The 17,633-nt window shown below is 51.1% G+C and overlaps 1 protein-coding gene across 3 annotated transcripts in view; it reads right to left on the bottom strand.

The window, feature by feature from the left end:
* TSPAN9 (tetraspanin 9) overlaps window positions 1-17,633 on the bottom strand; it is a 204,522-nt gene that overhangs the window by 68,554 nt on the left and 118,335 nt on the right. The window lies entirely within an intron of this gene.

Here is a 17,633-nt window from a genome sequence, read left to right as displayed (position 1 = left end):
AAGTCAGAGATCATCACAGGGGGAGCCGTGGCAGAGCTGTGAGGGGCACCCACACTCCTGGTACAGGCTTTTTCCATGCTGCCCCAGGGGCCTTCTAACAAAGTCAGAGTAAAGGACAGGCCCAGGGGCTCTGGGCCAGAAGGGGAGATACAGCCAGAGACGGCAAAGAGCACCCAATGTGTGTGCTATCCAGTTGAGGACACCCACCCTGCTGACCCTCACACCGCAAGGGGAGGGGCAGACAGGCTCCTGAATTCATGATTAAGCAGCCCATTGAAGGGACAGCATCCCCAGCTTGGAGCCTTGAGTTTAGTGGGGTTGGGGGGACTGCTGTTTGTTTTCTCAAAGGGTGGCAGCTGGGGGCACAAGGTAGGGCCACAGGACAGGGAGGCAGCTGGTGTTGGGACTGCCCCAGATAGAGGTGGGCGGTAAAGAGGGGAGAGATAGAGGCGGGAGGCATCTTGGTGCAAGGGAACAGCGAAGACACTGTTCAGGGGACTTAGGGGAACGCAGGAAGGGAAAAGAAAGCTCTTCCTAATGATGAATGCTGGAGGGCGGAATTGGAACAATTGTAATTAAGGCTTCTAACAATAGGAAGGGAGCCGAGACAGTTCTGTGTGTCAAACAAGGTGCTGAGCTCCTCTCCTGCAGTGAGGGTGCTTAATAAAGCGACCCACCCCTCATTACCTGCTTGGTGGGTGACAGCCCTCTCGGGTGGGGGTGGGGGCCAGGCAAAACCAGCTGCCTGCTGTGGCTGGCCCCATCTTCTGCTCAGACCCAGCCACGACCCTGAGGCGGGAAATGGGAAGCAGGGGAGATTCTCTGCCTGCCACTGAGCAAGGAAACCAAGGTCCAGGGAGTCAAAGCCCATTGGGGAACGTTCCGTCTGGAACCCGGGAGCCCCTGTGCCTGCACCCAGCATGTGAGCCTCCAGGCAGAGCAGAATCTGGGGCAGTTTTGTGAGCTTCAGGCAGCGAGTTCAAGCACACCAAGGACACACCCGGCCCTGCTAGGTGGGTCCTCCCTCACTCTGGACTGTTTCCCCACTTGTGAGATACAAGGAATCCTCCTTGTTCCCTCACTCTACCAAGGCTACTGTGAGGAAAGGAAAATAAGGTATCTCAAGAATCATCAGCTCTTTAAAAACACAAAGGGGGCAAAAGAAATGTGTAAAAACGCAGGATGTCAGAGCCCAAAGGGACCCCAGAGATGAGCTGGTTCGAGTCTGTCATTGTCCAGATGTGGGAACTTAGGCCCAAAAAGGGGGAGTAATTTGTCCAGGGTCACACAGCCAGTGAGCAACACAGCCGGAACTAGAACTGAGGTGTTGGCACCCCATCCCCTGCTCTTTCCCGCTCTGCCACCTTCATCCCAAAAGCAAACTGAGAATTAGCTGGTGTATGTCTTGCGCGAAACGGGATTCCGGCATTTCTACAAATGGGGAGGAAATGCAGGATTCATGGCTGGGCACACCAGAATTTTGCAGGCTGCTGGAGGGGCCATCCAACCTACCCTGCCCCCCAACAAGTTCTGAGGAGCCCCCAGCCAAAAAGGAAGAGAGAAATCAGCAATGCCGAGAATCTTGTCAATCTTCCTCCTACAGCTCCTGATTCAGACCCGCCACCCTCTACAGAGCGGCTTTTATGAAACATGCACTTTTCACACAGACTCCCCTCCTCCCACCAGGCAGGCTGAGAAAGGGGCAGATGAAGGGGGGCTTGAGGCAGAGAGGGGGAAGGGGGCCCTCGCGCCCTTCTCTTTGGCTGCCATAAATGGTAACAAATCAAGCACCTTGTGCGCTCAGCTCTTCCAACAGCATCAACTTCCTCCCCCCCACCACCCTCCTGAGGGTCCCCCAACCTCCTCCCCACCAGGCCCCGAGGCCTCAGGGACCGGTCATGGTGGGTGTCCTAAATGGCTCAGACATCACAGAGCTCTGGCCCAGAACCCAGGCTGACACGCTGTCACTCTGATTTGGGTCTCATGAGCTCTTGCCCACAGGCAGGGGAAGCCTCCCTTGAGTGGGTGGGGGGCACAGTCAGGCCTCAAAACACACCTGACCTCCTGGAGAGAACACACTGGGGGCTGCCCCTCAATGAATGGAGCACAGAAGGCTCTGGGTCCTTCCGCCAGCCACCGCAGTCTCCTTAGACCCCCCTGCCAGTACAGCCGGGTTCACCACGTCCTCCACACCTCAGGGTGTTACACAGACCTTCCACCCAACGGTCTCTACACTCTGCCAGGTACCACCCAAAGTACAGTTTTTAAAGGGGTCCCCAATGATCAGCAAACTTTTCTACCAAAGCAATTCCTTGCCCACCACAATCTGGCTCAAAACTCTCTTGCATTAGCCCCTTTCTCTGGCTTCAAATATCACCTCATTTTTCCTGCCCTCACCTCCTCCATCATCCCCACCACCCCCTCTGCTCGTCCAGAAGCCCTTTGCCTAGCTGTCCTCTTGCCCCTTCCCTGCCGTCTCCCCAGGCACACATCTTCCATCGCCTGGGCCCTCAGGTCTTCTCCTCTCTGCCCTCAGATACTCCCTGAGGTGCCTGCTCTGCTCAGAAGACAGACGGCAGGTGCTGGACACGAACATCCTGACACCGCCCTCCATGGTCAGGACAGCACTTAGCATCGTGCGGGGCACGGCAGGTACTCAATCCGTACTGTCCCTTCCATCCCAGGGAGGTGCCCTGATGCGCACCTGTTGGAGGAACACCTTCTCCTCCACGCTAGCCTCATTCATCAGGTCTGTACACATGGCCACAGGGAGCCTGAGGGCTAGGTCCTGCTCCAGGCCCTCATCGTGCTGACCACATTCAGGCATGCCTGAAAGGCCATCCCGCCTCCTCACCGTGTGGCTGAATACCATTCTTTTGTCAAGGATCAGCTCAAGTCCTGTCTCTTGCGCAGAGCCCTCCCTGTCCACCTGGCCTTCCACTGGAACCACTTGGGGCTACCACAGCTCACACTTTCCGGAAGCCAAGGCAAACAGGAAGCACGTTTATGTGATTACGTAAGAATATATACCATTTATAAGTGCCCACTACACGTGAGAGGCCATGCACAGGAACTCTGATTGACATTAGTTATTCAATAAGTCCCCACTGCCTTGTAATACTGGATGGGGAGCCCACGGGTCGCACACTGATGATGTCCATAAAATGCATGAAACTTGGTCTGGCTGACTGCATGTGTGGGCTCCCTGTGGCATGCTACACTGCCTTATCATACACCCTTGTGACAGTAGTTGGCTCTTCCCAGCTAGACTACAAGCCTCTCTAGAGCAGGAACAGAGGGAGTTCTTATTCCTCTACAATGTGCAGCATGAGGTTAGCAGACCACAAGCACAACTCAAGACTCACTGGCTGGTCACGGAGAACACATTTTTGGGAATTCAGAGACTTAGGACTGGGGAATGTCAGGAAACTCCAGGGCAGGGCTGAAAAGTAGCTGCAGCACCGTGGGCACGCCCTCCCTAGAGCATCAGCAGGCCCTTCCAGCAGACCCAAGGGCACTCACCAGGGGTGGCCATGGAAAGGGGCTGACACAGTGGAATCCATATGTATGGTTTGCTGGGAGATGCCTCAAAGGCGTCTTAGCTCTGGGGAAGCTGGAAAACCAAGCTACCTACCTACCCCTGAGCAACTCAGACATACCAAGATGACACAGCCAGGCACAGAGAGATCAGAGGAGCACCACGGCTGCCGAATCTCCCCCACACAGGCGGCCAGGATGGCCACACAAACACAGCAAGAGCTGCTGGATGGGGGTGGGGAGGTCTCAGCCTCCCCATCTACTCCTGACCTCTCTCCCCAGGAGGTGGGGAGGACACTTCCAGGGGATGAGCAAATCCTAGCAGTGGCACCTGGCATTTGGGGGCCAAACACTTTAGCACACATCTACCATTTCTGCCTCTGCCCCTTCTTTTAGTGTCAGCTCCCCTGTTCTCCTTTGGGGAATTCTCTTCTCCCCACTGCATACAGCCGTGTCCCATCAATCAAGGTGCTCTGCTCAACCCTGGCCAAGGATGGGCTCATGACCAGTCAGACCCTCTGTCCTAGAAGTCAATTCCTGAGCAGTGGGCCCCAACGGCCAAAAACTGACAGAGTCGACATGACCAGGGTCATCGTTACCTCATGGTAACGACACCCCAGAGCAGCTCTGGCTTCTGTCCTTGTGTGTGGCCTGTTGCTTGGCTTTCCTTTTAGCCTGTGAGCTAACCTTGTCTCTCCATAGATACTGAAAGATCCGTACATAGAAATACAGGAGTGCAGAGAGCAGAAGGAAAAAGAAAGCCGGGCCGGTGCATGGCCAAATGCTAAACAACTGCTGGGCTGAGGTCACAGAGATAAATAGTCAGGTCTCTGTGTTCTGGAGTTTGCCATGGTTGGTGTGTGATGCTTGCCATCTATGAGCCCCACAGTCCATCCAGGAAATGGGTTGCTTAAAATGAGGATACCAGTTTATACCCAAGGTCACACACACTTGCGGGGAATCTAACTAAACTGACATATTCATTTACAATGGACCCTTGAACAACACCAATCTCCCCACGGTTAAAAATGTGCATGTACATCAATCTACACTTATTCAAATATGTTGCCAGAACTCAAAGATCTTCCTAAGAGACGTGTCTTTCCAGGGTGTATTAATTACAGTACATTGTGGTTATTACTTTCTTTCATAGAAATATTACCCATATGGAACAAAATGCTATTACTAATAAAAATGTATTTTACACATGTGTAAAAAAAAATCTGCACCTAACTTTTGACTCCCACAAAACTTAACTACTAATAGCCTAATGTTGACTAGAAGCCTTATGGATAACATACACAGTTGATCAACACATATTTTGTATGTTAAATGTATGTATCATATACTGTGTTCTTACATTAAAGTAAGCTAGAGAAAATATTAAGATCATCATGAGGAAAATACATTTACAGTATTGTACTGGAAAAATATCTGCTGTGGACCCACACAGCTCAAACCCATGTTCAAGGGTCAACTGTATATATAAATATAGAGACACGTATTCACACTATAAAAACATTTCTAAACATTTATGATGTATATTCATACACATTTATATACACACGTGTCTTACGTATGTCTGTATACACGTGTGCACACGTACACGTATATATACATGTGTGTCAACATGTGTCTGTGTGTGTGTGTTTGGGGCAAAGGGGAGCTCTGAGAACTTACAAGTTAGGTACCTAACAAAAACCTTTAGGTCCCACAATCCGTGCTACTCAGGGACTCGTCACACAGAGACACACACCTTCCGACTGCCCCCGACCCCACTCCTTCTGGCTTTGACTGGCAAGTGTCTCTCCTCTGGCGTATGGGGTCCCAGTCCCAAGACTCTGAAAGGGCACCCCCAGCCCTAATCCTGGGGGAGGACGAGCAGTGGGCAGGGCCACATGGAACCCCTGGTTGGGCGCACGGGACCGAGCCCACCATGTCCAAGCAGGGTTGCATCTTGGGGTTCTGTTCTGAGGTGGCTGGCAGCTCCCCTCACATACAGCCACAGGCTCTGACACAGAAATACAATTAAACCCCCGCTCCCTGTGGAGAAAGAGGAACCCTCTTGCACTGCTGGTGGGAATGCAAACTGGTGCAGCCTCTCCAGAAAACAGTGCGGAGGCTCCTCAAAAAATTAAAAATAGATCTAACCTATGACCCAGCAATAGCACTGCTAGGAATTTACCCAAGGGATACAGGAGTGCTGATGCATAGGGGCACTTGTACCTCAATGTTTATAGCAGCACTGTCAACAATAGCCAAATTATGGAAAGAGCCTAAATGTCCATCAACTGACGAATGGATAAAGAAGATGTGGTTTATATATACAATGGAATACTACTTGGCAGTGAGAAAGAATGAAATCTGGCCATTTGTAGCAATGTGGATGGAACTGGAGAGGGTTATGCTAAGTGAAATAAGTCAGGCAGAGAAAGACACATACCGTATGTTTTCACTCATACGTGGATCCTGAGAAACTCAACAGAAGACCAGGGGGGAGGGGAAGGAGGAAAAAAAAGTTACAGAGAGGGAGGGAGGCAAACCATAAGAGACTCTTAAATGCAGAGATAAACTGAGGGTTGATGGGGTGCAGGGGAGAGGGGAAAATGGGTGATGGGCATTGAGGACGGCCCTTGGGATGAGCACTGGGTTTTGTATGTAAGCCAATTTGACAATAAATTATATTAATAAAAAAAAAAAAATGTTAAAAAAAATTTTTTTAAAACCCACTTCCTCATCTCCTTTTCTGCCAAAGGACAAATCTAATCATACTTTTCCCTTCACAGGCTCTTCCCACTTCTCCCTCACATCAGAAATCATTTCTCAGGCCATCCCACTAAATTTCTAACTCCACAATAGGAAGGGAAACTGAGGCATAGAGAGACAGATGGAATTTTTCGAGTGCTCATCACTCATCACGCAGTGACCAAGAAACAACACCAGGGCCTACCTAGAACCAGATCACAGGGCACCAAAGCCCATGAGTCCACAGCACCTCTGGAAATGAATGCAATGGAGGCAACAGCATTTTCCAGAGTCCTGGGGGAGACTGCTGTGTGTGCTATTAAAAAAGCACTGATAAACCACTGCTCAGGGAGACACCCACCAAGGGCTTGCTGCAATAAGGCTGGTGGTCACAGAGCCGCCTTCCAAGGTAGTGAGTATGTGTGGCTGTATGGGTCCTGTTTGGCTACACGGGATACTCCAGGTGGGGGGCCAGTATGGCTCCCCCCACAGCATGGAGCCTTTCCTTTAGATAAACCCCAATCATATTTAAAGGGTATCACCTGCCAAAGGCATCCCATGATGAGCCCACCCAAGCCCCCTTTACCTAGCACTTCTGGGCCGTTCAGCCAGCCCACAGACCAACACACATTAACTGAGCACCAATCATGAGCAAGCAAGGCACAGATAAGATGAAGGCCCCTCACGCTCACCTCCTCCTGCTCATGGCCTTGGATGACAATGCCTTTAGCCTCAGTGTCCTCATCTACACAGCGGTACCACTGCCCACTCGAGGTAGCTGCAAGGATTTCAAGTTCCTAGAAGATGCTAGCAGAGTGGGGGAACAAGATACAAAATATAAAAGCAGGGCCATATGGTTAGAACAGTAAGCCCTGCCAGAGGGCCTGGGTGGCTCAGGTCATGATCTCATGGTTCATGAGTTCGAGCCCCAAACGGGGCTTGCTGCTGTCAGCACAGAGCCCGCTTTGGATCCTCTGCCCCCCTCTCTCTCTGCCCCTCCCCTGCTTGCACTCTCTCTCCCCCTCTCTCTCCTTCTCAAAAAAAAGGAAGAACAGTAAACCCTGCCATGATGAGATGAGTAGAATCTGAAATATTTAATAGCACAATGGAGGGTCATGCTTTTCGGAAGCTGTGAAGAAAACAGTCTTCATTCTGGGGCACTCGCATAAAAAGCACAAAAACAGATCATGAAACCTAGACTGTACACAACTGACTACCCACTAATCTGAGAAAGGCCCTGACAATCACTAGGTGGTCATCTCCTGACCCATTTCTGCTGGGGCTGGGACTGGGGGAGGGAAGGCACAAATCACCAAGGGGTCACATCCAAATATGCATAACACTGGTCCTGTTATCGCAGGGTTGCACCGCACCAAATTGGAAGCACAGATCCAAGAAAAACACAATCTGAAGTTAACAGAGGAAAGAGCTGGATCAGGATGACCTCCCAGAGTTAGTCATAAAAAGAATATGGGCTCTGAACCCAGGTTCAAATCCCAGTTCTGTCACTTTCCAGCTTAGTGATCTGGGGCAAAAATCCCTAACCTGCCAGAGCTTCCAACTCCTCGGAGGCAAAATGAGTATAAACCTACCTCTTCTCACCAGGTGCTGTGGAGGGCAGATAAGGTAACAAAGTTAGGGAAGTGTCCAGCACAGCACCTGGCCAACTGCTCAGCCCCACCACATCATGAGGAGGAGTGGCTGGAAGGTGCCCCCTTCACCATCCTCGTGTGCACAGGAGTTCTGCTCAGCCCCACCACATCATGAGGAGTGGCTGGAAGGTGCTCCCTTCTCCATCCTTGGGTACATAGGAGTACATAGGGTACTGCTGGACTCTGAGGGGAGGAAGGGGTGGTGTCAAAGGACGGAAGATCAAAAGTCTCGACATAACAAAAGCTGTGTAAGAGCTTCATGGAGAACACTATGAGACTTTACAGAAAGACATTAAAGAAGGCCTAATATATGAAGTATACCATGTCCATGAATAGAAATACATGCCTAGAATACAATTTATATTCATAACTGGAAATTAAAAAATAGTAATTCTCCCCAAATTGATCAACAGACTCTATGCAAAGCCAATCCAACTACCAACAGGGCTTGCATGAGGGAGGGTGGGGAGAAGAGGTGACTGATCGATTGATTTTTGGTGAAACTAAACAAACTGTCCAAAATTTATGCAAAAGGATAAAGGGCCAAGAACAGTCAAAACATTCTTGAAAAAACATCAGATAAGAGGATTTGCCTTACCAGAGATCAAGACTTATTAAAAAGCTACAGTAATTAACACAATGTGGCACAGGGATAAATAGTGCCATGGAAACAGCACAGTTGGCATGACTCATCTGAGGGGAAAGTAAGACTAGCCAATCACTGGAGGCAGGACCACCGATTCGTATATGGGGAAGAAAGAAACTGAGCCCTACCTCACACTACATGGAAATCCGCATGCCAGACATAATAAAGACTTAAATGTTAAAAGAAAAACTTACAGAAATAAATACAGGTTGTCACCTTTAATCATTCACTCGTTCATTAAAAAATTCATGAATGCCTATTATGTTATGACAAGCATGGTCCTATTACAAGCAATGCAAAGAGATCCATAAGATACTATGTATTTCTTGAACAATATGTAAAAAGTACAATCTAACAAAGAAAAGAGACTAGTACATTTGACTACATTATAATAAAGGATTTCTTCTTCTCAAAAGGCCCTATGAAGAAAGTGAAAAGCTAAGCTATAAACTGGAAGATATAGACTGTGTTTGTGGCACACTTAATAGACAACACATTAGCATCCAAAACATAGTAAAACTCCTAAAAAATAGGAACAAACAAGCAACTCAATAGAAAAATGGACAAAAACATAAAACAGGCATTCACAGAAAAGAATGGCTAATAAACCTATGAAAGGATGTTCACTAGTAATCAGAGAGATGAAAATTTACGACATAAGATAGCATTTTACACCCACAGTATTGGAGAATGCCAAAACTTCCCATTGTCAACTGACATTCCACTGGTGGAAGTGTCAACGATACATCCACTTTGGAGAACAATGTGGCATTATCTGGAAAAGCTGAAATGTGCAAATCCTAAAACTTGGCAATTCCACTCCTTGCTATGTACCCTAAAGCAGTTCTCCTGAAACTCTGGTCCATGGAAATGCTTAATACTTCAGAACTTTATAGCAATTTGATGCTTCCAGAACATTCACATGCATTGTCAATGACTGTCTGGATGTAGGTGAGTCACCTGTGGTTTGAGCTGAGAAACCCTGGCCTATGCACACCAGGAGCCTTGTACGAGAATGTTCACAGAAGCATGTTTTTAAAAAAGGAAATAATCCAAATGCTTATTATCAGAAGAATGATAATGGAATACTTTAGAACAATAAAAATAAGTGGATGATGGCCACACACATCAACACAAATGAATCAATAAACACAACACTGAAGTCTTAAAAATTCAGATGATTCCATCTATCAAAAGTTTAAAAACAAGCCAAACCAAATGATGTGGTGTTCAAGGATGTTTACGTATGTGGAAAAACCACAAAGAAATAGACCTAACACAAAAGGATCCTGGTTCTCTCCAGGGGACACGTTGGGGGCACACTCGGGAAGGGGCACACAGAGGCTTTGTGGGTAGAGCCAGTGTTTTATTTCTTTTTTAATTTTTTTTAACATTTATTTATTTTTGAGACAGAGAGAGACAGAGCATGAACAGGGAAGAAGCAGAGAGAGAGGGAGACACAGAATCTGAAACAGGCTCCAGGCTCTGAGCTGTCAGCACAGAGCCCGACGCGGGGCTCGAACTCACAAGACCATGAGATCATGACCTGAGCCAAAGTCGGATGCTTAACCGACCAAGCCACCCAGGCGCCCCATAGTGTTTTATTTCTTAAGCTAAGGAACACATGGGTATGTGTTCCTCATGTAATTGTTTTAAACTATATGCATTTACATATGATTTATTCCACAATTTGAAGAAAACCGTTTTCAGTGACTGTTTTTCTGGTTAGTAAAGTGACCTGGACCTAGAGCCGCTCATCTGCTCAGGTCACAAGCCAAGTGCCCAGCCAGCAGAGTCCAACACTGAGTGACATGTCCTCTGAGCAGCCAGGGCAGAAGGCCCTTAGAGACCCTGCAATACAACCACCGGCCCAGCTGGCCGGCTCCCGGCCTGACTCACCATGCCAGCGACAAAGGGAAGCAGAAGGGTGTGGGCCGCCCCACCTGGGACCGCCAGAGGTAAGTGTACAGTGAGTGTGGCAAGTGCGGCTGCCAGCCCTGGGGTCTGAGACCACACGGCACCCTTCCCCCATTGCCTTCCGCTCCCACCCTCCATCCCAACAGACCTGCCTGAACCTCCTGGCTTCTCCATTTCTACCCCCCATATCCCTATGATCAGAAGACACTCTGAATGATCCCCAACCTGAAGAGACACCTGGGGCCCCTTGCAGGGCTCCAAAGCCCTGCCCGCCTCTGTCACTCTAGCCCCAGGGCGTGTGACTCTGTTAGAGGGGCTACCTGTTCACATGCTCTCACCGCATGAAGCGCAGTGAGAGTAATGTAACCATAACGGCAGCTGCTAGGCATTGTGTCCAGCATGGCGGCATCCTGCTAAGCAGGATTCCTCCAGGACACATAGATGGCTTCAGCTGGGCCTCATCACAGCCCTGGAAGATAGCTGATACTGTCAAGCATGAGGACATCCAGGCACCTCCAAAACACAGGACCCGTTCCTGGAGACTCTGACTCAGTAGGTCAGTGAATGGGAGGCGGGGAGGCGGAGGGTGGGGGGGCGGGCAGGGGACACGGCCTCTGTTCATGTAAAAAGGTACCTGGTTGATTTGAATCTGTATCCTAGTGAAGAACTGCCAAAGCAGACAGAAGCCACGTCTCTGTTCTCCTCGGCCAGTCACCCTCCAACAGCCACTAAACGGGACCCCCCACATGCACCAGTGCACTAAGCCATCCAACACAAGGAAGAAGCTCTGAAACCCCGCAGCCTTCCCTTCCAAGCGCTTCTCCGGGACTCCTCAGAGCCTTCAAAGCTTGCTGGGGCCCAAGGGAAGAGAAGGCAGAACCCCTCCCCATGGAAGCACAGACTCACTACCTGAAAAGATATTTCAGATATCACCCGAAGCCCCATGACTAGCTAGAGAAGGGTAGGGGGTGAACCTGATCTCTGCCCTGCCCTGCACCCCACCCCACCCCCACCCCAGCCACAGATCTGCTCACCCTCGGGCCCATGTGCCATTTGCAACGTCCCTGCCCCAACCCCCCACTTCTGCTGGCAGATTAGCTTTCAAATGTGAGCAGGGACAAAGCTGGCTCAGAAGACTTAACTCTGCCCGACGGGTTTAGCTCAGCTTCAAAGCTTCCTAACTGGAACCAAATAAGCGGGCACATCGCAGCTGGAAGGGAGAGGCCGGAAGGGGGGAGAGGACAGGGGCATCTCTGTAAGCTGGATTACCTACAGCAACAGCTTGCGGCCTGAGTGACACAGCAAGACCCGTCATGGTGCTCACTGTCGGAAAAACAAAACAGCCCTTTACTCCAGGCCCTAGGGACAAAGTGAAGAGCGTCCACAGACACTGGTGCACACGCCACAGCAGGGCAGGGCCACCTCCTCCTCAGAACCCACGCCTCACTCACCGCCCTGGAAGCTGTTCTCAACCGGCACCACCCAGGCAGACACCAGCCTTTGTTTCTCCGGGTTCAGCCCATCTCATGTGTGCAGGAGGCTCTGTGTCTCTTCCCCTGGGCTGCAAGCTCTCCCCGGGCACGGCTCTGGATCAACTCGAGTCTACCTCTCTCCACCTCTATCCGGGCCTGGAACCCCACCCTCATCGATCCAGCAAACTCTTCTCCATCCTTCAAAAGCCAGGTGTCACTGGCTCTACTCGGTTATCTTTGTATCTTTTCTCTACTAAGCAGTATCAATTATTCTATTAAGTAACTCTACTGAACACCTACTGCTCAGAACTGCAACTGTTTACTATAATTGTTTATGTGCCTGACATGTGCCTGAGTCGTCCGCCAGCCTCTGAGTAGTAGCTCCAGGGCCTGGCTTACAGCAGGTGCTCAATAAATGCATGCAGTACACACTAGCCACAGTGCATCCTGTCAGCCCTCTCAGAAGAAACAGAAAAAGATACATATTTCACTAGTTCTTTTTTCTAAACTAGAAAACTCCTAAAGGAAACTCAGACTTTTTTCCTCCCCTTTATTTCTGATGGACACAAACATTTTAGAGAGGGAGAGTCAGACAGCCACCATGTGGGGGCGGGGAGACAAAAGGACAAATCAAGCCAGGCCACCTGGAGGCTGGGTCCAGACCTGCTGCTGTCCCTCCCTAGAACGCTGGGGAGGGGGAGAGGGCCCAGCTCTGACCCCTGCCTCGGTAGCCCTGTGTTCAAATGCTTGGTGGAGGACAGGCTGATGACCTCCCGATTCCACGACTTCCCGGCCCGAGAAAGCTGATCTGCTCTATGCAAGCCCAGTCAGCCTGTTCTCACCAACTAGAGGCTCCTGTGCACGCAGCGAGCATTCAGTAAATAGTTGTGGCATGAGTGAATGGGCTCGATTGGGACCCCAACAGCCCAGCAAGCCCCAGAGCCCGCTGCCAAGTTCAGCCAAGGGCAGTCAGGCACATGGAGGCACAGCAGGGGGAGGGCGAGGCCCCCCATCCTCAGAAGAGGTCGGTGCGGTTTTCTGTGCTCTCCACTGGCAGGCCAGCCAAATGGAGGGCAGAACCATGGCCCTTTCCTCAAGGCAGCGACAGCATGCACCCTGTTTCAGCTGGGACTCTCTCCTTTCTCTCCTCTTCCACCCCGCCCCCTCTTGATTGACACCAGTGCTGGCTCTGACACGATTTAAAAATAGATATTAAGACAAGGAAGTTTAATTTTTAATGCTTTGGAAAGGAAGTGAACACGGAGCCGGCATTCATTCCTTCATGGCCATGCTCTGGGGTCTCACCAGGCCCCTCTCCCCCAAACAGAGCCATGCCTGACCCACTCCAAAGGCCTACTTGGAGCCCTCTGGGGAGACAGCCTGATGCCTCACACCTGAGCACTTCAGGAAGCCTCTAAATGCCTCTTGCTGCCCAGCTTAGCTAGTCTCTCGCTTGGAGAGGCCAGGTGCAAACCTGTTTGGACCCTGTTGGGGTCCCCTCAACCCCTCAGCCCACTTCCCACACTTCGCTTTCCAGACAGAAAGCACCACACAGACCCCTGAGACACACAGCCCATCCAGCATCGATTGTGCACAGACCCGTGTCCTGGGCCACCATGGACCAACGGGGAGCCAGGGAGCCCGCAGAGGAACTCATAACACAGCCAAGCCAGTAAAAAAACACATGATGTGACAGGAGAGCCTTAACCCAGTTGCCTGCACCCAGAGGCAAGTGAATGGTCTGTGAGGGGCCAAGCCGCCAAGACCTGACCCCACTTAGGGGAGGTTAATCAGGGCCTCCACCCGGCACCCTACCCGTGGCAGGCCGGCCCCAACCTTTCCCCTGCTCCAGCAGGCACACTGAGCACTGCCTCTTTGGCTAATTGGCCTTTATTAAGGGAGCGATCCACAAGGAATAGACTTTCCAGTGGAGCCAGAATGTCACTGCTCTGCCAGCCATGATTTAAAGTGACAGGGCAGCTCGGCCGGCAAGCATGGAAAGTGACCATTATCCTGAGTGGCAATTAGGCCAGCAACCGCAGGCCCACCCCATCCCTCCTTATCAGATAGGAGCTGGATTTGGTTTGGGAGGGTCTGGCAGGGATCATGATCTGCTGTCCCAAGAAGGGGACACGGGCCCCAGCACCCAAAGCCCACGCCTACACTCTCTCTCTCCCCTACGCAGAGTTTAAAGCATCGAGCCTCCTTTGCCCTCCTGGAGGGGCTCCGATTCACTTCATCTCTCCCCAGGGTATTCCACCAGATGGCTCCCGGAGGGCTCAGAGATGGGGCTGACAGAGCGAGCTGCCCCATGGTTTCCACTGCTGGGAGAAAGACCCTGGGGTGGGTTTGATTACCAGTGTACAGGCCCCTTGGGATGGAGAAACTTCTGTCCCAACTCAGGCCTCCTATTCCCTATCCACCAAGAAGACAGCATTCTCTTTGGCCCCAAGGATCAGGGTGGGGGGCGCCAAGGAAGAGGAGGAGGGGCTCAGTCAGGCATGACCCCTGACTCCTCCTCCCCTAGCCACACCATCTCTAGCAGGCCCTCAGAAATGCTGCCCTGGGTGCCAGCATGGCTAGCACCATCTGGGTGAGGTCGCTGGTACCAGGAGCAGACCTGGACACCACCCCCTCCCCCAGCGGCCTACAAGTCACCTGCCCTTTTCTTGGTGAAGAGGAGGAGCACAGGCCACATAGATCTGCCTCTATCCTGCCCCCGGTGATGTCACCCAGGCTCTCACTGATAGCAATACTCTAGAAGCTCCACCCAGTGGCAAGGAACCAGGATTCTCACGCCTGGGGCTGGGGGGTGCAGTGTGACAGCTGCACCTCTCCTCTACGCTGGGAATCCTCCCAGCGGGCTCTGACAAGGCAGGGGGGTGTGGCGGCAGTGGTGGGTTTGGAGAACTACCAGGTAGGCTCCAGGATCTATAGGAAGATCTCTATCTATTGATTGCAGACTTCGGTTCAACTCTAATGCCTCAGAAAAGCCTTCTTTTGGGATCTGAGCCACGAGACTAGGAAAAGCGATGGCTACACAATTCCTAACAATTGCTCTGGGTCCCACGGGCCTCGGGCTCTGACCAGCCTTGCATCCCTCCTCACCCTTACCATCTCACTGACCTCCAGCCTTTCTCTTCCTGTATGCATTGGAAGTGAGCAGAAGTCTCCCAGGGGTCCTGCCTCATCAACTACCCCACCTGCCTTGGGCCTAGACACCTTCATTCTTTCTCTTCTGATTTGGCTCTTTCCTCCACTTCTTCTCTATCAGGCCCAAGCACCTGCCTGCAGGACGTCTTTGTTCAAGTACAGTCACCCCATACCCAAATCCTGGCTAACTGCCTGCTATACCTTCTCCACCTCCCAAAGAACCCAGTGGCAAATATTCTCGCACATGCAAGCATCCGTTTCTCTTCTGCTAACTTTCCATCTTTCCTAAGGTCTACATCTTATTTTGTCACTCACATGCTACCAGCATAAAAGAACTGGGTCTTTGAGATTCAATTTCTCCCAGCTCCTGGCATGTCATGGGAATTCTGAAAATATTAAGTAATCAGAAAAGTCAGAGATTCTGAGAGAGAGAGACTCCTTGCCTGGTGAAAGAGGGGTGGTGGTACCTCCTAATTAGGAAGAGACGGCACGTTCTCTCACTATAACCAAAGAAAAGAAAGCCATTCCATCAATCAGCTCATTAACCTCTGCCAAGCTTTTAAGGGAAGATGAAAAGAGCCCTTGTCACCCCACAGTTAAGTTGCTTAGGAGAGCCTTCATCACAGGCAAGTTGGAGAACTAACTTCTCTTCCCTATCAAGTGGGACTCCCCACCACACAACAAGATGTGGTTTCACCACCCTGGCCCACCATTCATTCACTCACAAACATAATGAGTGCCTACTACGTGCAGCACACAGCCCACTGTGCCAACCTGTGAGAGAGGAGGTCCCTAAACCAAGCCGGGACCATTCTGGAGAAGGAAGGAGCCACAAGCAGTTATATCTACTTCGACCAGCAGGTGGCGGGGTGGGGGTGGGGAGGAGGGGGGCTGAGTAGGAGGAATTGTTGGCTGAGGCGCTGAGCATCCCCACCAAGGTCTTTCTAGTAAGTGTTAAGATACACAGAGTGGGGCAAAGAAGAAAGGTAGGTTGAGACTATGAACAAGGGCAGAGAGGGAAACTCCACCATGAAAGCGAGGCAGCATTCATGTAAATCGTAGGCACTAGAGAAATACACACCAGTACTTGGCTGACACGGACACTGGCAAATGAGTCAGAGGACCAGGAGCACTTGCCCAAAGGTGGCCACAAAATCATTCTTGACATTCCAGTGGCTCTGCCCCAATTTCCACAAAACCCTCACCACAAGACAGGTAACGTCCTAACGGCGGTGGCTGGAGGGCCCAGGACCATGCAGATATCCGGGGAAATCCAACTCAAATGATCTCAAACCAGGCTCTTCAGAAGAAAAGCAGCAGCCTATGCCCCAGGCCAGGAAGGGGGCTCCCCCCACAGAGGGAAGGCAAAGATGCAGGCTGCCCCATAACTAATGGGATCAGACATGAGGGAGACCATCACAAGAGCCCCCCCCCCCGACAGGAAAGGAAATCCAGTCCTTAAGCGATAAAGCGATTTGCCCAAGGTCACACAAGAATCTAACACAGAACCAAGACTAGACCCAGTCTTCTTCCCGCCCAGTCCCGAGCTCTCCCCTTCTATGGGAAAAGTCACCCCCCCACACACACCCCCAAAAAAGTTGGTCAGTTAAAGCAGATCACTTCACACGAGTGTTGAACATCAAAGCACAACGGCTGCTACGGAGCTTCACTGTGAATGACTTTCTCCTGCCCCCAGTGCTCTTTCTGGACCATGGGCAGCTGACAGCCTCCAGCAGGCAGGACAGGCCCTGGGGCAGAGCCAAACATCTGTGCTGACTACGTTGGGGCTCTAGTGAAGAAAGGAGGAGGCAGCAGCTGGGATGAACAATTAGATGTGAATTTAAGAAGTTTTCAAATTTGCGTAACTAGTATTTCTTCTGCACACACTCACACGTGTGTGCACGCGGCCCCCAGAGTCACAGAGGATGGAGAACAATTCCAAGCTGCCCCACCCACGGACACCTTCTCTAAAAAATAATCTCTCACCAAGGATAGGGGTGCTCCCTTTGTCCCTTCTAGCCTCTGGGGCTCCTGGAGCTGGAGAGGGCTGGCATTCCATGGTGGGAGCACATGGCCAGCCCGCTCCCTGCCCAGTCCACTGCAATCCCTCAAAAGCAGCTGCCCGCCACCCGATGGCAGCATCCCTCCCACACTCTCCTTTTCCACACAAGCCCTAACTCAGGGGCATATCTGCAGGCTACCAAACGTGTGTCTCTACACTTGGGATAGGAGCTCCTCTCCTCTTCCTGGGACTCACTGAAGGAGTCAGAGGAAGTGACCTCCACTACCCCTCCCACCCCCACCTCATGCCCACAAAATGCTGCAGATCGTATTCTTGTGTATTCAGGAAAAATACAAGAAGAAACTCGAAAACCATCCACACTTGTGCCGGTCTTCCACTCAAGGTCACAGCTGTTAAAAATTCTGGCCCCACACCTATTTCTGCAGGTTACCCAGCTGGAGGCACTTCCAGCATGGGTTTCTTACAGGGGAGGGAGGTGGCAGCAAACT

This window comes from Lynx rufus, unplaced genomic scaffold, assembly GCF_022079265.1.
Source record: "Lynx rufus isolate CCGP_SWC_20201006 ecotype Redwood Valley unplaced genomic scaffold, mLynRuf1.p SCAF_7, whole genome shotgun sequence".
NCBI classification, from domain to species: Eukaryota; Metazoa; Chordata; class Mammalia; order Carnivora; family Felidae; genus Lynx; species Lynx rufus.
Note: the sequence above shows the minus strand (reverse complement) of the source record. Positions and strands in the feature narration are given on the sequence as shown.